The sequence below is a fragment of the Neodiprion pinetum genome, chromosome 2 (assembly GCF_021155775.2).
Source record: "Neodiprion pinetum isolate iyNeoPine1 chromosome 2, iyNeoPine1.2, whole genome shotgun sequence".
NCBI classification, from domain to species: Eukaryota; Metazoa; Arthropoda; class Insecta; order Hymenoptera; family Diprionidae; genus Neodiprion; species Neodiprion pinetum.
The window spans coordinates 1,091,335-1,115,877 of NC_060233.1; the positions used below are offsets into that span (position 1 = coordinate 1,091,335).

The window sequence follows — 24,543 nt, forward strand, 5'->3', positions numbered from 1 at the left end:
GTTATACGCGTACCGTTTAATCTATACGTACAGAGCGAGGTGTACGATAACCACAGGTTTTTTCTCTATCTCTCCCCTCCCCCACCTCCGACGCTCTTTATATCACGATACCGGAATGTAAGAGTAAAAATTTCATTCATGTACATCGTTCATTTATATACCTACATATTTTGTTCGTTTTTTCTTGTCACCTACCTATTTCCAACATCTTCGACAAATTATAATTATATTTAATTGCGCGAACTGTTGTCGTTAATTCAAGTTTTCTCTTCAAACTTTCGATATACCTATGAATGCAAAAAAGCGAAACATGGACTATATATTTTAATTCCTTAATTGTAAAAAAAAAAAACAAACAAACAGTAAGAAAAATAAACACGAAGTAAGAAAAACATTGATCCGAGTTTGGCGCGCTTGACACGTGCAATTTGCCATTTATTATGCGCGCATTTTGACTAGACGCGAATGGGGATCATCGATCGAATTTCGTCGAATTGTTCGCGCTCGAGTAACGCTCTAATCGCCCGCTAACAACCAGTCAATGGCGTTGTAGTTTTGAGAGTGAGAGGAGGAGGTCGAGGACGGGATACGGCGCGGCGGTTCTCTTCGGCAAAGAAACGTTGACGAGGGCGGGTAAGCTGAGAAAGGGAAGGTTGGGGCAGAGATAGTATCGGAGGGGCGGTTAACCCTCCTCGGAGCCTAGCGCCGGGTTTCTCCGACACGCGGAGAGGAGAAGCTTTTGTCCGCAAGCGACTCCGCCGCGTACGTATACCCGGGCACACGACTAAGCTGTATATGTGCGCGGGTGAGATACGGTCGATCAATGCCACCCCGAGGGAACCGCGGCACGGCACTTCTAGGAATCGAACGCCGAGCGACCGTTTCAAGGTTGGAGGCCACGTCCCGAGCCTCCCGAAAGCTTCCGATTGCGGGACGCGGCCAAGAACGGCTCGCTGCCCTCGGGCCGGCCTGTTCTCTTTGGGGTCACCGCTGTGCCTCCGAATACCTACCTACGTCGGGTGCATCGACGAGCGTCGAACGGCGTTGGTTGTCGTTGGGCTTTGAAAGGCTGCGAAAACGACGAATCTCGAATCCCTCGGCGGAGAAACTCGGAGACAAGGAGATCAAACTTCGACGAAACGTCGAAGCTTCGAACGATCCGAAAGCCGAGTCTCAAAGTTCCGAAAGTGCGAAAATTTCAAAATCCGAATCCCGGTCATTCTTATTTTCGGTTGTTCTTTTTTTTTTTCTACACCCACTCGTCGAGTAAACTACGCTGTGTGAGTATATTTTAATTTTCGAAATTTTACTCCGTAGAAACATTATTTTTAGGAATTCAGCTCTGGCGGAACTCGAATTTTCGAAATCTTGTGTTTCGCAACTCCGAGCCGTCTACTTTCCGACCGTTGGAAACTCTGTTGTTTCGTAAGTTTCATTTCCATACTTCAAGTTTCGCCGCCAAATAACGCGTAATTAGGCGCTTTCGTAAGTTTTCAAATTTAGAACTTCGACCCCGCCCCTCGTTAGCACGTCGAATTTCGAAAAGCGGGTTTTGCAAGTACAGTTATACCTTGAAAATGACTCGACGAAATCGTCGTTGTTACAAAGTCGGGGAATAGCAAGAGATAAAACCTTTGCTTTTATATTTTTTATTCAATTCTACAACTGTTCGTCCGTCTTTTCCGCAAAAGAAAGTACAACTAATCGTAATCTAAAAAAAGACAGTTTTTCGGATTCCCGCAGTACTTCGGGGGTTTCAAACCTCTACAGGTTGTGGAATTATGCGCAAGCTGCAGTTTAGAACGAGCGGAGGCGTAAATTATACTACGCGGTATGCTGCACAAACGGGGGAGAATGAGGAGGAAGAGCGATTAATCAATTCTATTGATCACGTGCCGTCACACTCAGGTGACGCCTACACACCTCGAACGTATGGTATTATACGATCCGAACAGTTATTTAACGTTATAACCTACCCGCCTAGCACGTGCGAAAATGGCTGTTATTAAAAATGATCGTAACCTGGAGGAAAAAAAATAAAATAAAATAATAACGTGTACAAATTTTTTTTTTTTTTTTTTTCACACGAGACACTAATCCTACTGTATTTACACGCAATTCGAACGGGAATTTCAAACGTCGGTAATTACTTCGTACTTCGACAATCTGTCCAATCGCCTGCAAAGACGCGGTGTAATTTTTACCCGTACGATAACTATGTACAGGTAGTAGGTATTTGATAAAATCTGTTTAGAAATAAATAAAAAAATTTGTTTACCGCATTTATGGATTCCGTCCCTTTATTTCCCCTTTCGCACGGGAAATAAAAATCTCGACGGTACTTACATGAAATACTCTGGTCGAAATGTGTACCGATAACTTTTTATACAGGGATATACCTGCATGGAGTAAGGTATACCTGCTTAAACCATTACGGAATCATCGTCAACCGTACACGCAACTTGCAAGCTTGCACATACATTGTACAGCACCGAATGCCTAAACGGTATATACACACACACACATACATGTATACATATATATATATATATATACAGGTACGCGCTGTGCCATACTTCTCCGCTATATTCCGTGCGTAAGAGGTTTATACACCACGAATTGTAAGGTGAATAAGGTTTGTATAAGGCCACGGGTGAGAGAGTCGGAAGCAAGGAGTAGGTTGGTTGGTTGGTTGGTTGGTTGTTAGCGGGGAGGGGGGGGGGGGGAGGTCCGTGGTCCCCGCCTATCGGAATCTAATTTATTTTGAAGAATTTCGAGAAGGGCAAAACGCGCGCGAGGCAGGCGCGTCGATCTTTGAGGCGCCGCCGTTTAGGATGCATTATGCTGGCGGGTGGTCGGTCAGCGCGGGTGCGACAAGGACGAAGATAGCCGTACCACCTCCTTGTATACATATGCGCACACTACGTATACGCTCGGGCCCAACAGACCCAATATGATAATTGGGCACGCAGGGGAACGATGTGAACGTAGCACCTTGTGTCGAGCCTCTCCCCCCCCCCCCCCTCCCCCTCCCCACCGCTGTTCGCCTCGTCGCCCTTGTGTGTTTACGTGCGAAAGAACGGGGAGGCGCGTGCGTGTGTGTGTGTGTGTGTGTGTGCGTGTGCGTTGCTATTGTGCGACGAACCAAGGAACGAAAGAACGAACTATGTAGAGAACGAACGAGCGTGTTCTCCTAGACTTTCGGACCTGCACCGCCGGCCGATACTTTGGCGCTCTCTCTCCTCTTCATCCTCCCCTGCCTACCTGTTGTACTCGTACACCTAATTTATTCCCTATATAGGTTAAACGTGAAACTTGACTTATAATTTCTTGAAAACTTTTCTTTTCTGTTTTGTTTTTGTTTTCCTTACGGTTTTACCAAGTCCTTCAACAAATCGCCGTGCAACGTTTCGTTCAAATTTTATTGTTCCATCCTTTTCTCGCCAGCATAATTTTGACTCTGTCTTTGATCCGTAGAATTTCTTTTTTTTTTTCGCATTTATACTTATACTTAATTCACGATTCGGGTGTAATATTCAGATTTGTACCCGCTACGCTTATATCTATATTGTCGTTGTTGTAATTATAATTAATAAAATTATTTACAATCGAAATACGCGAATTTTATAATAAATTTCCGACGATTCGACATGCCGCATTTTACACATCACGTGGTGTATGTACAGCGGAATATTGCACAAATTACGTATGAATACTACCGCATGAACGAACAAACGCGTAAAATGCACGAGTATAGAGGTACGTATATTGCACATATGCATAGGTATACGAATAACCGCGGGACGTAAATATATATATATATATACGCACACACACACGTATGGTATACAGAAATACATACAGAGAACGGACATTCCAACCGTCTGTTAATACCGCAGCAGAGAAGTAGGAGACGGGGAGGAGTGGAGGGGGGCCGAACCCCGTGGGCCCGGTATTTCAGGTACAAAATTCCACCGGTCGAAAATTCAATCTCCGATATCAGCCGCGATTCAATTATCAGATCCAACGTGGCGGGACCATCGAACTTGGCTTACAACGTTGCTATATTATATTATATATCTATACCCATTACAGCTGGGGAAGTAAACGTGAGTACGTTTGAATGTAAAGCGTATAATATAATACATGCATACGCGCTGCCAGGGACATCATCCCCCGACTAATAATTTTTACGCTCTTAAATCAATTGCGTTTTATCGTATGTTTTTTTTGTTATAGTTACCGAGCGATTTGCATCCAAAAGAATTGCGAAAAGAGAATAGAAGAAGAAAAAAATAGAAATAAAAAATTGTACCGAAACGAAAATTAAAATCAATTTCGGACGGTATCGCGTTATAACAATTTCTACATACAAGTTGGAATATAAGGAACGACGTTTTAATTCCCGAATCTCTGTCATCGTTTTGTGATGAAGGAAATAAAACAAAAAAAAAAAGAAATAAATAAATGAATAAAGATCAAAAAGCTTGCAGCGTTGTTAAACGAGGTGTATAATACGAAGTGTGTGCGGTGGCATCGGGTAACACATGTCGGTAAACGAGGATGCAACGCGAAGATGTACAACTTACCTACTACGTACCTAGATATTTCGCTCAAACCAAGAAAGAGTAGAAAGGAAGGAAAAGAAGTAAGTAAGGAAAGAAGGAAAGAACCAAGAAACATGCACCGTGCAGAGACGAAAATCACGGAGAGAGAGAGAGAGAGAGAGAGAGAGAGAAGGAGAGGAGAGGAGAGGAGAGGAGTAGCACAGGTTGGTTCGTGCGTGAAGGAATTTCGGGAGGAATTCCCCCCGCTGACGGAATGCACCGGGACAAGGAGAGGAGAGCAGAGGCAGAGAGAAGCTCGGATCGAGTCCGTGGCCAGTGCCCCCCGAGAGACCACTGGCCTGTGGTCCTGCGTCGGGTAAAACGCAGCCATGCAGTGTGTGTGTGCAGCATGCACGAATACATGCATAAACGAAGGTGCAGCAGAAGGCGCACACACCGGTATAACAACACACACAAAACACAGGTCGAAACGACGAAGCTGAACGTGAAAACAACGAGAAACAGATAGAGAGAGAGAAAGAGAGAGAGAGAGAGAGAACACAGGCTGAAATAACTCTCGGGAGCGAGGGGTGGAGGGGGTGGGAGACCCCTTGTCGGGAGATGAACACAAACGAAAGCCGCGAACGAACGGATCGTAGGTAATTTCTTTTCGTTTCTCCGTTCCTCTTATTACCTCGATAAGAGATGTAGTGCTCTGCATGTGCGACGTTGCACGCGGTAATCCTGGAATATACTCTGTCGAGGATTCGAAGATTTCTCCTTATCCTCTTCTCCTTCTTTTCTCTTCCCCTTTCCTACTTTTTTCATCTCGTTTAACAAATACCCGATAAATACGAAAATAATTAATTTCTGTTCGCTTGCTTAATATACAACGTAGTCGCTTCGATTCTCGCGGTATAAAAATACCCTTCGCCAATTACGTAGGTCCTAATATACATATATGTATATATATTTATGTATTGTCAAAAATTGTGAAATCATCTGTTTGCCCGACGTATATTTACAGGCATGTATATACAAAAGAGCTTTCGTACTTCCACAGAATGAATAACGTTGCTGCGTCGGTCAAAATTATTGTAAAAACAATCCTCTTTCATAAATTTAAAACGAAAACACGCACATCGCTAATAAAAGCTTTCCGCCAGTTACGTATAATATACATATGCAAAATCTTATCCTCCGCGAAATGAACCGAACTATCGCGATATCTATCAGAGCTGAAATTACGGCGAGAATTACGCGACGGGGGGATGAAAGGGCCTCGGTTTACGAAGGGAAGCGAGGCGCCCTATAAGACCGCGCCCATCATCCATCACACCCGTAATTACCTCCCTCTCTCTTCCCTCTCGAGGCATTTTTTTACAGCCCCCCCCCCCCCCAAGCTACCTACTCCTGCACCACCTTGAAATTCCGTCGTAAATTATAACCGCGCGGAATTCTCGACTTGCGTTATGCACGTATCGAGTGCATCGCGCAATGCGTACGTGAATGTGTTCATTTTTATTTTCATTTATTTTTTTTCCAACTTTTCTCCGTTTTTTTTTTTTGGTTTTTTTTTTTTTTTTTTTTTTACACACGAAACACGTCGCGCCTACGTAAATTTATTTATTTCCCGGAAAAGTTCGTCACTCTTCGCGTATAGAGTATAAATGTAAATTTACTCTACGCGCATGGCTCGCTTATCATTATTATTATTATTGTTGTTGTTGCAAGTGAAAAGTAGATTTAATTATACGAGAATGTAATTTCTAAATTTCCGTAAATTGCATCGTTTGCATACCTGCGCGTTCGGATTTAGAAACGAAATTCTCTGGCAATTGAAATCGTTTGCCCGTACCTAATGAAAACGAGAGGTGAGGTATGCGCGGAGGGATAAAATTACCATTGCGGGAAAAGAAAGAAATTTTGCCGGAAGTGTGGAAACATGAGCGTGCGTGTCGCGCTCGGAGTATACAAGGAAAAACCCTGCCTTACGACCGATAGTTTTACTTCCTTCTTCTCTTAATAACAGGAACAATAATTAATAGCAACAATATGCAAGGCAGAGCACGGATGTGGTTTTGCGGCCTGATTGAAATCCCGTTTGAATACGGCGAGTTTGTGAACGTGGATATTAAAATGCACGCGTAGCCCCCGCGTTCGACTGACCGGAAGGTCTCTCTTCGCGGTCGCCGCAATCACTCGGGGCAGGTTCTGATAGCGGAACGTTTCCGTGTGCATGCCTGTGTATGCATGTATATAATCGAGTCCTACGGTAGAAGTACAAGCAGCGTCTAAAAATGCGAGGTAAAAACCGGTGCAGAGTTTAATTGCCCGACAACTGTAGGAAGAAAACTGGTAGAGTTCTATAAATGCGAAGATAAAAGAATAGATAAGAAAACAGAGAGAGAGAGAGAGAGAGAGAGAGAGAGAAAATCAATTTTAATATCAATTTCAATGAAAAGAATTCCAAAATGTTCTTCAAACTATAAATAACAATGCCCTCAAACTGAAATTGCTCCAAGTGTTTAAAATTTCTAAAATAAAAGGAACTCCTAAACATAGGTATGGATTTATATCGCCAAAGCTGCCCCCCCCCCAGGCAAAATTATTGAATTACAGCGATTTATAAAGAAAGAGGAAGAGGAGAGAGAGAGACAGAGAGAGATGCTTTTATCCGCCCTGGGACAAGTCCGCTCGGGCGGCATACAGTAAGCTCATGTAAACAAATTAAATTCATTAAAAATAATAAAACTAACAACAAATGAACGTGCGTTAAAATTGAGGTTGGTAAGTAACGAAAAAAAAAAATAATTGCAAATAATGACTAGAGAAGGAGATAAAAAAAAAAACAGATGAGATTAAATAGACCGGAAGAGAGTGCAAAATAGAAACAGAATAATAAATAGGATAAAGAAATAATGAGTTGAAAAATTTAAAGAATAAAGGGAGAGAGAGAGAGAGAGAGAGAGAGAGAGAGAGAGAGAGAGAGAGATAAAAATTATGGCCGCAGGCTCCTCTCCTAACGCCGCACACCGTGCGCGACTCGCGGGAATAAGCTCACAGGGTGAAGCAAGGATTTCATTTCGCCTCGTGGGCCTCTCGATCCTTGCCTGGCGCCCCGAAGAGCCTCCAAGAGTCGCTTTTCACCCTCTCGCGCCGCGCGTTGCGCCGAATAGCTGTTTCCTATCGCTTCCACCTAGCACCGAGCGAGCATCTCCAGCCACTCGTCTCCTCTCGTCTCATCTCATCTCATCTCATCTCATCTCATCTCATCTCTTCTCATCTCATCTCGTCCTCATCTTCACTCCTCTCCTCTCCGCGGTCCTGCGCCGCATGGCTCGCCAGCAGTCTATGAATGAGATTCTTTCGACTTTGCACCACCGACTCTGACCGACTCCCGGCTTTCGGTCCGTGCGTGCCCTCAGCGTGGGCCTTGCGGCCTGACCCGGTACGCGTGTAATATCAATGTTATCGGTCGAGAAGTTATTAGTCACAGAATTTTACCGATGCGTTAAATTTTTTTCAACGACTTCGAAGATTTCCCTTGCAAGACTTTTACTTAAAACACGTGATTGCGTGGGTAGGTCGGTAGTAAAATTTGAGGGAAAAAAACAAAAACAAAAAGCAACATTGCACGGATTGCCGCACGCCGGTAAAAGTCGACTGTTCGAACATGTCGGTAATTGATCTTTATATAATGTGATCTTTTTTTAATCCTCCTTTCGTACGATTTTGATATTACATGAGGAGAAAAAAAAAAAAAAGAAGAAAAACATCCGACGATTACGATGACAATTAATGATAATGACAACACGTATGCGGATAAACTGATAGATCGTCGCGTACGTTATACCTTATCCTACGTACGTGGTACATACGCATTATGGGATATAACAACATCTAACGCAGGTATATGTACGGACATTGCGTACGACGGATGAACGACCCCGTCGTCAAGGGGCCGGGTTTCGGAAAGTGATAACCATTGAATCGTCTGTAAACAAACACTTCCTTTCCGGCCCGGTGCAACAGATATACGGATTAAAAATACATAATCGATAAGCTCCCGTCGTGTCCCCACGTTTTTTATACACGGTACGCACACGCGCATCGCTGTATATAACAGAGAGTACGCGTACCTTCATTCGCGCGAAAATTATGCATACGAGTCAGAAGCCCTACATAAAACGACGTTAAATCATTATCTGTATGAAAATAATACTATCATTACTACTACGTGTTGTTGTTGTTTGTTTTTTTTTTTCCGTTGATGAATCCCGCATTCGAGAACGGAACATATTTACGCGAAATTTTTCGAAACCGAACGGACAAACATCGATCGTATATGTACGCACGTGCAATGATTTATGGATTATACAAGTATGTGGATCAAAGATGCAGGCTCTCAATATTGTCGTGCATACATGCGCCTGTAATAACAACAACAACGACAACAACAACAACAATAATAATAACGACAACAACAACAACGATATCAACAATAATAATAACGACAACATGTGATAATTCAACTCACCGCTAAAACGGTTGCAGAACCACATCATCGATGAGTCTGACCATACAATTATGCACATACGTATACTAAGATTGGATTGTGCGGGACACTCACCTGGAAGATAAAAGAAACGCAAATGTCAGATATAATTGTGAGAAAATCCGTATGTACGTGATAGATAGCTTTACATCCATATATACATAAAATGAAAAATTCCTTCAATAATTAACAACACGATATATTACAGTACAATTTTACGACTTGTATCATTATGGATTACGGACGGAAAAATTATATATATATATAAAAAAAAAAAACAAAAAAAAAAACATCATTTTCTCGGACAAATTTTCACGCGCGTACAGAAACCGGCATTCGCGAAAAACGAATATCCAGGTATTAATACGTGTATTTAGATACGGCGTACGTGTCTGGCTTACGGCGCTTTATTAGTATTTAAAGCGAGTGAACGAACGCCGCGAGGAACGGAGCGAGAGAGTGAAGGAGAGAGAGAGGGAATACAGCCGTTAATTATCGTGGTAACGTGGAATGCACCTCACCGATCCCGAGGACTGACCCCCCACCCCACCCTCTCTCTCTCTCTCTCTCTCTCTCTCTGTCTCTGTCTCTCTCTCTCTCGCCCGCCCGTCCATCGGCGATGCGCGCGGCGTGGTCTACCTCATTCATACCATCTGCATTCCTTTAATGCTACCTGGGGCCCGTGGAATGTCCGCTCAGTCAGGGCCGACCCTATCAATGGGGCACCTGTGCCCACGACGTATACACCTCGCGAGACGTTTCGAGAGAGGGAAGAGAGCGGCGAGTGGAGAGAGGAGAGAGAGGAGATACACATTCCCGATTTTGGGCTGCGGCGTACGGGACCTACTCTCTCCTCTCTCCTCGTTCTCCTCGCTCTCGCGCGGAGTCCAAAGTAGCGCGAGTCAAATATTTGTTTCCGTCTTTTCAGCCGCAGCCTCAGCCTCGGTCCGCTTCCTCCCTCCTCTTCACACTCTCTTTCTCTCTCGCGCACGCAGAGGCGGCGTATATACGCGGCCCGGTGCAGTTGTATATTAATTAGCCGAGAGGCTGTACCTGGAATACCTCGCCGCCTCGGCGTTATCTCCGTTAATGTCGTAATTATCTATGTACCGAGGTGACTGAGAACAACGCCGCTCAAGTGCCTTGCCCTCAAACCCGACCTCCCACCATCCCTCCCTTCCCTGCCCGCACATATCGAATCGTTCTAATAATTATTACCTTCTCATCCTATAAACGTATATATATAGCATACGTATACATATATGTATATATATACACACACACACGCGCACACGACGATGCGGTAAGTATCAATGCAGATGAAATTACAACGCGTACTTATCGATATACCGTGCGTGGTTATATCCTTGTGTTTAAGCCTGTCGTCGATCGAGCAAAAACGTTTGCGGTAAGTATATGCGATAAGAAAAGAAAGCTTTCGCGCATTTCACTGTTATCCGTGCAGTAATGCGTTTTAAACTATCTTTTGCTTCTCCTCTTCTTCTCTCTTTCTACGCATATACACAATCAGCGAATTCTAGGTGAAACGTCAAATATGCCCGTGCACCTACAATGCTGCAAGCCGATATCATCGGTTGGTACACACGTATATCGGTAATGGTGTCCGATGGGCATGCATGCACACGGCGGCCCGTCTGTGACTAGCTTGACCCAGATCCGACATGTGGGTCGTTCACATTCTTCTCTTATAGCCCCGTGTAACGTTGTGCAATCGCGACATTCCGCCGATGTGTTCTACGTATGCCTACGTATATCTTACGCACAGCCAGTGTGGTGTAACGTAAGGTAACGACGGTATTATAATTCCGGCGATCCCGTCCTATTTTCATCCCTGTGAGCAATCCCTTACGGATACGTCGGTATCCGAGTCTCGATATAATTTTTACATCCGCGCGTTCTTTCGATTACGAAGCAGCGGCAGCAGCAGCGGCGGACGACTGGACCAGAAAAATAGGGGGGGATGCGTTTCGGAAAATGATCGGTGACCGTCTTCCTCTCACGATCTTGCAAAATATGTGCAGATGATGGAACATCAAAGGCACGAAGGATGAGTTTAGGACAAGGAGCGACGTCTAGCGAAGAGAGAGAGAGAGAGAGAGAAATGGAGGAAAAAAGAAAGTACGAAACGGGAGACGTAGAGGCTGCTATAACCCACCTGTACGCCTGTCGCAACACTTTCTTAATTAATACCCGCGCCGCGGGTGAAGAAGAAATGCCGCTGCCTGAAAACGACGTGATATTTTTCGCGAACGATCGTCGAACCCTCGACTTGTTAATCCCGCGTTATTGTGCGTTTATAATCTGTGATTCGATTTCTTTTTAAAAAGGTAGACGAACGGAAGAAAAACAAAAAAGAAAAAAAGAAATCGAACCGCCATCATTGAACAATTGTAAGACAACTATATCATACGAATTCAAACTTATCGTCAGTGACCATCGTGCACTGCAGAGTGTACAATGGGTACAGCGAAAAGAAATAAAAATAACAAAAAATATCCATATATTTTACATTTTACGTCACCTGTGATGAATATATGCACGTAGTATTTTTTTTTTTAAGTCAAATTTACAAAATTCGTGCCAAGATTTGCAAAATCCGATAACAATGTAAGAGTTACAGCAACTTCTGTTACCTATATACATATATATATACATCTACAAAAATTGATGTAGAATTTGACTCGAAAAAAATTTTGTAATTCACCGCGTTAAATATTTTTCCGTCTACCTTACCTAATATATATAAGGAAGCGAAAAGCGTGTCTCAATTTTTCCCATGATGCGCGTCATCCGTTTTTCTACTCTTTTTTCCGCTTCACTTTACTTTACGTTTTATTTTTTTTATTTTTTTTTTGTTCCCGCCTCTTTTCGGGACCTTTTCTCAAGCCGCGGCGCCCTCTTCTCCTTCATACATATACATATAATACAAGCCCCGGCAGTTTCTCAGAAGCGACCCAAAGTAGCCCCTCTCGAATCTCAGCGTCATGATAAATCTGCAAATCTCTTCTGTAACACCGTATATACTTACAATATATTACGCTGCGGTATAAATAATTCGCGACGAAGGAGGGGGAAAAAAAAAGAAGAAGAAGAAGAAGAAGCAGCACAAAGAAAATCACAAGTATAAGTTGTACTGTAAGCTTCCGTAAAATAAACAATTTTTTGACAAAACTTCCAACGCTCGCGTAAATTTTCATTTGCGTACGAATACGATACAGTTTGAAAAAAAAAAAAAAAAAAAGAAAAACCATAACAGGTACAAGGTACAAACGACAGGCATTGCAGTTCTCTATCGCATCAGGCGACTTATGCGGGGGTGATAAATTAAGCGGGTGAAGTTCTTCAACTCCGAGGACCAAGATTAGTCGACAAGTCCGTGAGATAATCCCTTGCGAGAAAAAAAAAAAAAAAAATATATATATATATATGTATGTAGCTCTGTTGGATTTTCTTCTTCAAAATACCGTTCAAATTTCGTTCACACGCCCCGTTCTTTCCTCCGGGATCCGGGGAGAAGAGGGGGATAGTAGCAGTAAAGTACGGCGTTATACCAGGCTGGAAAGAGCGGATAGATAAAGAGAAAAAAGAGAGAAAGAGAGAGAAAAGAGAGAAAATCAGTCGCCGCTGCGGCGCGGCCAGCGGGACCCGAGGCTTTTCCCATAACTCGACGACCAAAATTTACGATCAGTTCAAGATAAGATCGTATACCCTATAGATGTACGAGTAAAGAAATTTCTTCGTTTAGAAATCGCCTGGCGATGCAGCACCAGCATGGCAGAATAGAGAATAATTGAATAATATACACACACACGCATATTTATATATAATATATGTGATTGTGCAATTTTTATCAAAATGTATGATGTTATTAATTATTATTATTATTACTATTACTATTATATCATGAAACACCTGCGGCCATCCGACAAACGGGCAACCGTTGTCAATTCGATGAATGTTTTTTTTTTTTTTTGAAGTTATACTTCTTTAGGCGCGTCATGAAAAACTGATGAGAGTGAAATTTCACGATGCGCGCGCATCACTGTAACACAAAACTGTAACACAAAATTAACAGGATGAAGTTGCCCACTCAACCGAATTCATTAAGTCTCGAAAAAAAGCTAAATATTTATCCACATGGTTTTAGTTTTTACAGTCACAACACGTGTTTTACTTTCATACAAGTGCGAATTATACATGTGGCAATAAAATATATTCAGTAGTGATTTAAATTGAATATTTGGATTAATATTATTTACTGTTTGTGAATATTAGTGAAAAAATTGTGCTAAAATACTTTTTCAAGTGCTCCAATATAATTGAGGTTAGTTATCCGTATGTATTATTTATTGATATAAATTAAAATATCATTATTTAATATAATTAATACTAAATATTATTAAATTATCAATGTTGAATATTTATTATTGGTTTTTTAATATTTACAAAATAAAGAAATAAATTTAATAGAACATTTAATAAAAAGTTCGTGACAAAAATTTAATAGATTATTTAAATATAATGTAAGACATCCGTTATTTGTTTTATTGTTTTTTATTACATACTTCTTTTCTTTATCATTGTGTGACAGAAGATTTTGACATGTTGTGTATTTTTTAATGATGCCAAAGAAGTATAACTTCTCACGCGCGTACATAAGTACACGCACCCATTTTTTTTTTCTTTAAAAACAGTAAGGATCGGGTGTAAAGTCCGGTGAAAAAAAAAAAAAGTCAAAAGCGATGTTTTTTTCCCCGCGATTGGAAGACACAAAACAATCCCCCAATTTCCATAAATTACGGATGAATCGTTGACGAATTGCCTGAAGTTGGGTTTTCACTTAAATGGTCGCCGATATAACAGAGTAACGCCTTAATATTTTGAAATATTTATCATACATGTATAATTGAAAATAAATGTTGAACAAATCGAGTTGTTATATCAATTAAAATTGATATCAACAAAAGATACCTATCGGATAATGCAACCACGTTCAACGTTAATAAATGTTGTACTGAACTGCTTCAATGAAAACTTCTCAGTTTCCGATTTTCTTTTCTTTTTTTTTTTTTTAAACCAACGTTACAATTGGTACAGTTTTCTGACGTGTGAATAAACTCGTCAGAACTCTTGCATCGATTACTCATCCCACGGCATTTCTGTTTCTCAATTTCTTTTCTCTTCCTCCTTTCGCACATTTCTCACAATCAGTTGACTGCGGTAAGTACACCTGATGCATCTTACAAAAACCGAGTTTCCGCGTATCAAAATACCTTGTCATGTGAACAAAGTATCGATTATTGTCATTGTCTTGTTTTAAATGAAATTATAATTCATCAACGAAACTTTTCCGCCATTAGAACTGCGTGTTGAAATTAACCAAATTTTTATTACAAATGCGCCGTTCCGGGAGAAACAATAAATACGTTATAATCGATTAATCCACTAATTTTAACCGATTCAATCGAGTCGTGTTCGATTATTTTTAATTTTTTCACCTCGATCAATCGCTGCATCGATTACGCTCATCTCGGCGGTCATCGCTACTACGGCGACGAGCGCAATAGATAGGATGTACCTACACTAATATGTAAGGCTTAAGCGGAAGTCGTCGTCGAGTTTTCCCTATCAAGACGATTATTTATCCGGCTGTTAAATGTCGCCGCTGCTACCACGGCTGCAGGTCAGTCAGGGCCGCGGGAGGAGGTGTCGGAAACGTGGGGCACGCATGAATGAGAGAGGAGAGAGAGAGAGAGAGAGAGAAGAAAAACAGAAACGCTAATCTCTCGCATTATGTTCCGAAAGCGCGAGTCGTCCCGAAGCCCTTGAAATACGAGCGAGTGCCGTTGCGACCCAGATTCACCCTCTGCTTTTCACTCCCCCCCCCCCCCCCTCTCTCTCTCTCTAACTCTCCTTAAATTTTTTTTCAACCCTCCCTCCCCTTTTTGTTTTGCCTCCCACCCCCGGCATTCATGCAAGCATCGCCGCCGCCGCCGCCGCCGCCGTTTCTCTTTAAGTTCTTTGATTTTTTCCCCGTTCACACGCTAAGCGCCACCCAGAAACTTTGAAACCACACAGCGGCTTCGTTTCTGGGAAGGCTCGAGACGCCTTCGACGATCCCCCGATCCTAAAATATGTTAAGATTATTTATTGCTAGACCAATTCTCTATGGGGGGGGGGGAGAGGAGGAGGGCTCTATAAGGGAGAGAAAAACGCAGTTCTATGCGGCTCATTCCGCTCATTCTCTCTCTTTTCTCGCAGGACCAAAATTGTATGTATACATATAGACACTTAACATCATCGGGTTGTGGGATCTTATTGGGACCGGCGGATTTGCAGCCTCTTTACACTTTTTCCAAGAAGATTTTTCCTTCCTCTCATTTCCGCCATTGTCATCGTAGGTATATATATATATACGCACGTGATGTACATTTTCGTTCCGAGAAAAACTTTTATACCTGCGGTTATTTTCTTTTCATTTTTCTGTTTCTTTTTCCTTTTTCCTCTCTTCAGTTTTCCCACTCGCAAGACGACCGAGTCGACGATTGTGCGAAAGTAACCAAATTGTAGAATTTTCAAAATTACACACGGAAGCGTGGGAATGTTTCAAGTCCGAATTGAGACGATCTCTAACAATTGAAAATCAAAAGAAAAAGAAGTAAGAAAAAGAAACGATATATTTTTTTATCGCAAAATTTCAAAGAACCGTAAATTCGGAACAAAAGGAATAAAAAAGAAGTGAAAAACTAAAACTCAAGCGTCATCCCGTATGCAATAAATATTCCACCAACGATCCGTGGAATTCTTACCAACGTTTCGAGAGCTTATGTGGCCGCCATTTTGCGCACGGTTCTACTTCGCACGGCGCATTTTCGACCGCGCCGAACACAACAAACTCGAGCTTCTATTTTCGCGCAAAGTTTCGCCCGAATAAAATATTCTAAATAAATTGTAAAGAAACTCGACGCGTCGACGATGAGAAAAGTGCATCCGTTGCATGTAAAGAGTACAATTTACGTTCTCAAATGGTTTGTAAAAATTTATCCCAATAAAAAGAAAGAAACGCGTATCGTCGAGTCGGCAGAAAACTGCGGCTTCGCGAGGCTAACATTTACTTATCACATTTATTTATCGAGTAAATGTTTTTAATTCTCCGCTTTGGTATGACAATTAGTGTATTTCTTAATGCCTTATTACACGACCAACAACGAAGTGTAATTAATAAGGTTTGGATTGAAATTTGATACGAAAGGCGCGGTTCGCGAGGCGAATTTCATCACTGTGTATTGAATTTTTGCCAACGCGCCATCTTGACGGTAATACTTTGAACGCGGTGGACGAAATATATACAAGAAGCTCGAAACCTCGTCAGCAATTGGGAAGTTGCACATTATACCTAATACGTGAGTATAAAATTTTATACAAAAATATACGAAGAGCGGATTACGGAGCCATTATACAAGTAATATATGTGCGAGGAAGAATGAGAAGCGGTTATGATACGTACAAGTTACGGCAAAGAGACGCGCTTTTCGTGCATATTATAACCGCAGTCTTACACCTGCCGAAAACGTTCGTGTGATAAATCGTAAGGTGTTACGGTCGATATCAACGTTGTAATTCACAACACGATCTGTCTTGTAAATTCTAGAAAAATATATCTTTATGTGTTGAAAAAAAAAAAAAAAAAAAAATAACGTAATAAATGACAAGTGTACGAATCGTTAAATATATACTGGATCAAAAATCGTATAAAGTCGACTATAATTGATTTTTGATCTGGTTTTTACGATTTATAACGTGATTTTTCTTTTTCTACAAGATAAATTACGTAAATAAATTACACGTTAATTTCGATCTCAACATTTATACGATTCGAGAGAATTCAGCCAAGGAAATAAGCCGAAGCCGAGGTAAAGAAAAAGTACGTATCTAACACCAAGTTGTAATAACGATATAGCCAGGCTTTGCCCGCCTGCCTCTCCCTCCCTCTCCCTCTCTCTCTCTCTCTCTGCATACTTTTTCATCTTCGCGCCGCCTCCGATTGGTCCACCACGAAACACGGACCCAAGTCATTCACAGAAAGCTCACAGAATGCAGACGGTCACGTGACGGAGAACTCTCGAGGCTCCGACGAGAATCAACGACCTCCCGCAGGGAGGAAGGAACGCGGCTTGCGACGAGGATGAGAGGAGAGGAGAGGAGAGGAGAGGAGAGGAGAGAAAAGAAGAGAAGACGGGGGGTTCGAGGGGGATGTTTTGGTTGGCGCTAGCGGGTCCAGCGCGTCTTTGCCAAAGGGATGCGCTTTGCTGCGATCCGAAAAACGAATGCAGTTAAACTCTGAATTACAATTATAAACTAAAGAGCCCCGTTGGTGTAGATGTGTTTCGGCAAATCTAATATTGGCTTAAAGAACTAAAGTATGGAAAAAACGTTACGTCGTTTGTGTCAAAATAAAGTGTATTCTACAATACTCGACAGTAGCTTGGTATTTTTTACTCCATATTTTTTCCATTAGTCCTGTATCGTACGTGTGTATTTTGTAATTTTCAATACACGATATTTATCCAGGCTCAAGTCATTAAACATTTCGCATGTTCCTACTTACCTTTGATCAATGCTCAATATTATTATACAAGTACAGGTCCTTTGTACCTGATCAATTATTTTTTATCGATTACCCGAATTCAGAATTCGTATATCGATAAAATTTTTCTACTACATTTGTATCCAGCAGTCTGTGTTTAATCTAAGGTGAAAAAATTCCGAAACTTTCGTAACTTCTGTACAACTTTTTTGACGATTCGCAAGAAACAAGTTGTATCATTTTTGTCACTTCTCAAACAGCTTGCAGGTACATCGTCGAAAACCGTAGAAAAATGTGCGTTTCTTACGATTTTCCAGATATTTTTTTTTTTTTTTTTCCTGTTACGCGTACGAACGAACCCGACGTTCGCATTAAAAATGCAAAATCTTCCGATAAATCCTACGTAATTGCTTCGCTAAATTTTCGCACCCTCTGTAAAATATTTTTCGCTCTTTGTTCCGCGTAGAGATTGAAAATTGCAATGTCCGGGTGTTCGCTCGTGGAAGAAAAAAAAAAAGACAAAGAAATTTCTTTTCACAAGCCGCGTTTTGTAGAAAAATGATTACGAAAGAAGAAAAAAAAAAAAAAAGAAGAAAACTCTCGTACCTCGAGCCTTGCTGAAAAATAAATGTCGAAAAAATGACCCTTGATATCGTGTACGAGGTGTTTGTTATCCCTCAACATCCGATTGTCAAGCAGGGTAGGTACCGTACAAAATTCTTGCGTTTCGCGATTAATCCCCAAGTATTTTATAAAATTTTCCGAAACGCCGATCGACCGCTCGTATCGCAGTCGCCTACAGACGCGTAAACGGTACGATACGTGCGGTAAAGCAAAGTTCTCTCCCCCCCCCCCTTTTTTTTATTTTTTATTTTTTTTCAAAAAATTTTTTTTTACTTCACGTTCACGGCATTTTCGGTAGCCGTCGTCGCCCTCCGGGGTGTTTCTCACCCCTCTAGAGCTCGCTTCGGGCGCTCCGGGCTCGTCGAGTCGGTGGCCCGTTTCTCGGAAGGACCTCATTTGTTCCCTCCTTGCTATATATCTTTGGGGAAAGGAACGGGGCGGAGGGGGGTGCGAGGAAAGAAGAAGAAGAAGAAGGAGAAGATGAAGATGAAGACGAAGAAGAATAAGATGAGAAAGAAGAGGAAGAAGTCTTTGCCGTTGTTGTTGCATGCGTCGAAGAAATCTTTCTCTCTCTCTTTCCATCCTCCTCCGAAATGCACCACAGTCGAGAGGACACGAGTATTTCTGCCGCTGATGCAGTTATATCCTCCTCGTTTTGTCCCCCGTGTGAACCCGCGCGCCATACCGAGTCGTATTTATAGACATAGTATAACTAGACTGGCAGAAAAAAAAAGGTCGAATATGTTGTTTTTTTTTTTCCCCCCTTATTTTCAAAGTCACGCGTTTAATAATTGTATAGAATATGAAATCAGACGCCCGTTATAATTATATATAGCGGTTCCCGAACGGAATTTTTCATTCAATTAACAGGAGAAAATAATTTTATACTTGTTTTGCAATTTTTGTAGCTCGGTAACGAGGCGATACACGTCAATGTCCGATATATGTTATTGTAGGGAGTTTTAACGCGCTCCACGTAAGAAAGTATCGTATAATTTTTTTTTGACAGCTAAAACTCTTTAAAAAGTTTTGTCAAGGTATCGAGTTGAAATCTTGTAAAAAAAAATTACGATTTTTTTTTGTCAAGCGTTTCAACCGCCATAAAATCACATCATTGAATTAATTGTCAACTTGGACAAATTTGTTTTCTAATTAATACAAGCAATAATATGTAATTTCACTTAAAAAGCAACTTTTTTTTTTTTTTTTTTTCTTTTAGCAAAAAATAAACTTGCTCAAGTTTAATATTAATTGTACGACGTAATTGTAATAAGAAAAAAAAAAGGTGATCTTCTTTCTGTATAAACTATAAAATATCCTCGTTTCTTAAAATATTGATAACCGTTAAAAGCGCGATGCTATCGATAATACCGATCGTCGTACATAATTGTCCTAATCATCCGATTAGCAAATGTGTAAAACTTTATTCGTATTGTAGCCGGAATTCGCGGGAGTTTCAATACATTCCACGGTCGTTATGGTAGGTATATCCTTATTAACCCGAATTCAATCGCGTGCAATACAACAAATTGATTCGAACTAACGCGTTCAATCGGACGAGATGAAATTAATCGATCTGTAGTCCATACGTGATATGAATTTGTCGTCGATAAAATTTTTCGTTTTACTCATACAATGCAGGGTTTCTTTTTTTTCTTTTCTTTTTTTTTTTAAATCGCACATTCAACGATTCGCAAAAATATTTCACCGCTCCGTACATATAACAGTGATTATTTTGCGCGCTTGTTTTACACGTAATAAGGATTATAAATTATATGATAAAATAAGAAAAGAATGATTTATAATAATTTGAAACTCCATCCGGAGATCGCAGCTAATATTGTATACGTATATCACTGTATAAAAACCGATAAAGTTTTTCTTTATCTCTTGACAAAATTAACTCGTGCAAAATTTCGAGTGCCTGTTGGTTGGTTGGTTGGTTCGTTGATTGATTGTAATAAAAAACGAGCGGGAAAATCTCGCGGTCGTTTCTCACGGGGTACTTACCGACCGTGCAAAGTTGCGGATTTAACGGACGAAAGTAGAAGGAGCAGGAGGAGGAGGAGGAGGAGGAGGAGGTGAAGAAGAAGAAGAAGACCAAGAGACGAGGAATAAGAATAAAAATGATGATAATAAGGGGAGGGGAGGAAAGAGTTGGTATTCGCGCGTAGAGAAAACCGCAAGCATCCGAGTCGCGTTTACACGTGTATCACGTAGACGCGTGCAAGCGAGAAAACCGAATCGTAGGACGAGGAGAACGAACAGGGGGGATACGAACGACGTATGCATGTGCGAGGGTGTTGGCCGAGCGAGCTGAGGCAGGTAGGCAGGTACAACGCGTTGCGGGAGAAGAGAGAAGGAGATGAGATGAGACGAGACGAGATGAGGAGGAGGAGGAGGAGGAGGAGGGGGAGGAGGAGGATGGAGAGGAGAGGAGGTTGTGCCGCTCGTTTCAAAGAACTGCAGGGAGCGAAGTAAACAAAATGTTTGCGCGTATGCGTGCGGCAGCATCGGAGCGCGTCTCTTCTCACAAGTCGCTGCTGCAAACACACGAGCAAACTTATACCCACTGTACACATCTATATATACGTATATACACACACATGTATGCACAGAGTATACGCACGGCAGACTCTCTTACGCATTGCGGTGCAGCAGCAGCAGCAGCAGCAGCATCGCGTCGTGTCTGTCCGTGGCGCAAAAATGCGGTCAATACGAATCGACGATGAAACAAAGCGCGAAGAGTAAAAACAAAAAAAAACAAAAAACAAAAAAAAAGAAAAAAAACCGAGCACGATGGAAGGTGGGGGGGAAAAAAAAGTGAGGAAGGAGAGGGGAAAGAAAAAAACGAGCAACAAAACGAAACGAAAAAGAGAGGAGAAGAAATAAAAAATAAAATGAGAAGAAAAAACAAACCAGACCAGCCAGGAATGATAAAAATTCGTCTGCAGGGGCCAAAGGCTGCGGTATTATACGTATAGATGTGTATTATACATATACGCATACACATGTACCTTTATATCCGAGCCCGTGCCGGTCATGCACCTTTTTCGAACTGAGAGGACACATAAACATGTTTCTGAAACGTTTTCCGATCATTTTTCGTTATATTTCGTTTTTCTTCGTTTATTTATTACCATGACGGTTATTATTATTTTCTATAATTGTCTTCTTCGCTTCTCACGCTCTTTTTTGTACATCGGGTATATATTCGTAGAAGACGGAGAAAAAAGAAAAAATGTCCTCGTTATACAATTATATTTGAAATGAAATATATTATGTCCCGTTTTCACGGCAAGGTTTCGACAGATTTTCGCGTTACGTTTCGTATGTTTTCAAATCAACCTCTGAACTTTGAGCAGATTAATTTTCGCAATTTTCCATTACGTATGAATCTAGACTCAACTGATTGGATACTTTCTAACTCAAAACCGATTCGATTTTTTCGGGTATTGGCAAAAATACAACTTTTTTCTTTTCTCCGACAGGTAAACTCGAAAACGAACAGACTGATTCGTATGAAATTTAGTCTATCGATTAACAGGCTTCGTTCAATTCTAAAACTGTTTAGATATTTAACGAATCTTGTTTGTTTGTTTGTTTGTTTTTTCCAGAGAAGTATCCACTAGATCCGTATTACGGCGAATAATACCGAACGAAACAGGTTTGACGGACGTCTCATCGTCCCGACGACACGTCCGACGTCCGAATAAAATCAAACCCACTATTCCCCGGAGGCTGCGAATTAGTATTTCTCGCTAATGACGCTCGCGGCATTCCCGTTTCGTTGCGTGAAACAGAATTGGAATGAATTTCCCCAATGCGGATTCGAAACGATGACCGCTTAGCGTCTTCGGGAGTAGATACACGCACGTAACAACATCGCGTTTAAGGGGGTATTCTAGTGTAGAAATTTGAAAAAATCGATTTTTTTTTTTTATATATTTTCAAAGCTTAACCTTTCAAGAATGTGTCCTTAAAAGGACAAGTCAAAATTTCAATTATTTTCAGAGATATAGCTATTTTAGTGACACGTCTTCAATACTGGCTCGGCTGGAACGAATTTTACTCGAAACTTTAAACGCGTTTTTCTCAAAACTACATTTTTCAAAACGGTTGACATGATTTCTCAAGTTCTATTGAACCGATTTACTTGAAATTTGGTGAGAATCTTCTCAATACATGTCTCTATCGCACGAACTATTATTATAACGAAATAATAATTTTTACTATTTTTAAAAAATTCAGAAACGTCCAAAAAAGTCAAAAAAAACGTATTATTTTTTCGGACAGCCGTAATTTGGCAAAAAAAAATTTTTTTTCGACTTTTTTTTAATTAGTACGATAGCTGCATTTATGTAGATTAATAATCTTTTTTTTTTTTTTCTGATTTTGAAAATGCTTGCAATCGTGACAACATTGGCGCGCCATTTTTTTTGTACCCCCCACTTCAACAACTCATAGCACTTTCAATTTTGTATTTTTTGACTTGTTTTTTTTTTTTTTTTGTAATCGTGAAATAATAATAAACGCCTGATAAAAAAATGGATGGTAAAAATATTTTTTGTTTTTTGTTTATAGCACTTCAAAAAACACCTCAAATTCATGCCTCTACACTGGAATACCCCCTTAAAGTACCTGTACAAAGGAAACTAGGCACTCTGTATCCGATTTTCATTTCACATCCCCACAACTGAGTAGGTATAATAATTCGATGAGCGCGAAGATCTGCGGGACTCGATAAGAAGAAGATGAAGAAGAAGAAGAAGAGGAGGAGGAGGAGGAGGACGAGGAGGAGGAGGAGGAAGGCGCGGTGCCGGTGGCGCCGCTGTCTGACGGAAGGGACACCTCCTGCCCTTTTCCCTCGCCTCCTACAGCCTCGAGTCCTCCGAGGAAGGCAGACGGGACGAGGGAGGGAAGGGAAGAGAAGAGGACACTCGTGGAATGCGGCCGCGGCCCCTGCACCGTGTAGGTTATACCTACGTATAGGTATACCTCCGTGTATATACGTATACATATATATATATATATGTTCCCTCGTCCCTTTATTCCTCCCCGCGCCTCGCCTTATTTCTCTTTCTCCGTCTTTAACCCCGCGCTCGCAAGGTGGACGTTGTGTGTCGTCTCTACAAGGATATCCGTACCAACACGCGCGCGCGTGTGCATTATATATTTATGTGGAACACGGCGCGTCCGTAGAGAGAAGCCGAGCCAATGACCATCGGCCAAGGTGTGTCTACTTTGACCGCGTATCCGTGTACCTACGCGCGTGTGTCAACGCACGTACGTATGCACGCGTGTGAAGTTAGCCAGAGAACGAAGGGAACACGAGCCACCGGCGGCGTTGGAACAACGCGGGGGATCCGTCGAGTGTAGTCGGGGTCGTCGTCGTCGTTCGATCAAAACCCCCGCAGGCAGCATCGAATCACAAACGTTCGAAACTTGCTACATATATACACACATATGCATACATCCAGGGAATGAATTAAATTCCCGATCATTTTCAACAAAACTTCCTCCTCACGGTTAATTGTAACAAAGATCGAGTTGCGCGTTGTAAAAATCTGCAAACCCTAACCTGCGTTTTACACCTGATTCGCGTAAGTATACAAGCGCGTATCACATTTATGCTCGAATCGTCGGATAACGATCATTCGTTTCCTTCTTCTTTTTCTTCCCCGACTCCTTGCCGAGTGACACACGTGGCAAATATACCGACAAACATTTGCACTCGTACGACGCGTATAACAACGACCAACATCGATAGTAATAATATCAATAATAACAGGAAAGAACAACAACGACGCGAAAAATAACACCGCGTCAGGGTTACGCGCACGATAATTAACACCAAGGGTATAAAACTTGACGAGGCTGCGGATTAATGTTGTACAAACAAACAGGGACGATAAAAAAAATAAATAAAAATAAAATATAAAAAATAACAAGAAGAAGAAGAATATCACAAGTTCACGAGGGTGGTCCTCTCCTCTTGCCGAAGATTCCGGCGTACATGCATACACACACATATATATACGTATATATATCCACACGCACACGAGCCATACAACTATAATATAATCCGTCGTCCCTATTCTCGTTTGCGCGTCGCCTCCCTGCACCTCTCTCTCTCTCTCTCTCTCTCTCTCTCTCTCACACTCTCTTAATTCCTCCTTCTCTTTTACTTCCACCGCCGCGATACT

The 24,543-nt window shown here is 41.5% G+C and overlaps 1 protein-coding gene across 5 annotated transcripts in view; it reads right to left on the bottom strand.

Annotated features, from left to right (window-relative positions):
• LOC124212668 (serine/threonine-protein phosphatase 4 regulatory subunit 1) overlaps window positions 1–24,543 on the bottom strand; it is a 136,688-nt gene that overhangs the window by 47,204 nt on the left and 64,941 nt on the right. Inside the window, exon 1 of one of the 5 annotated variants that reach the window (XM_046612984.1) lies at window positions 9,088–9,180. The exons of the other annotated variants lie outside the window; for them this stretch is intronic. The gene's annotated coding sequence lies outside the window, so the exon portion shown is untranslated. Of the gene's footprint in view, window positions 1–9,087; window positions 9,181–24,543 lie in introns of those variants that run through there. 5 annotated transcript variants of the gene reach the window in all.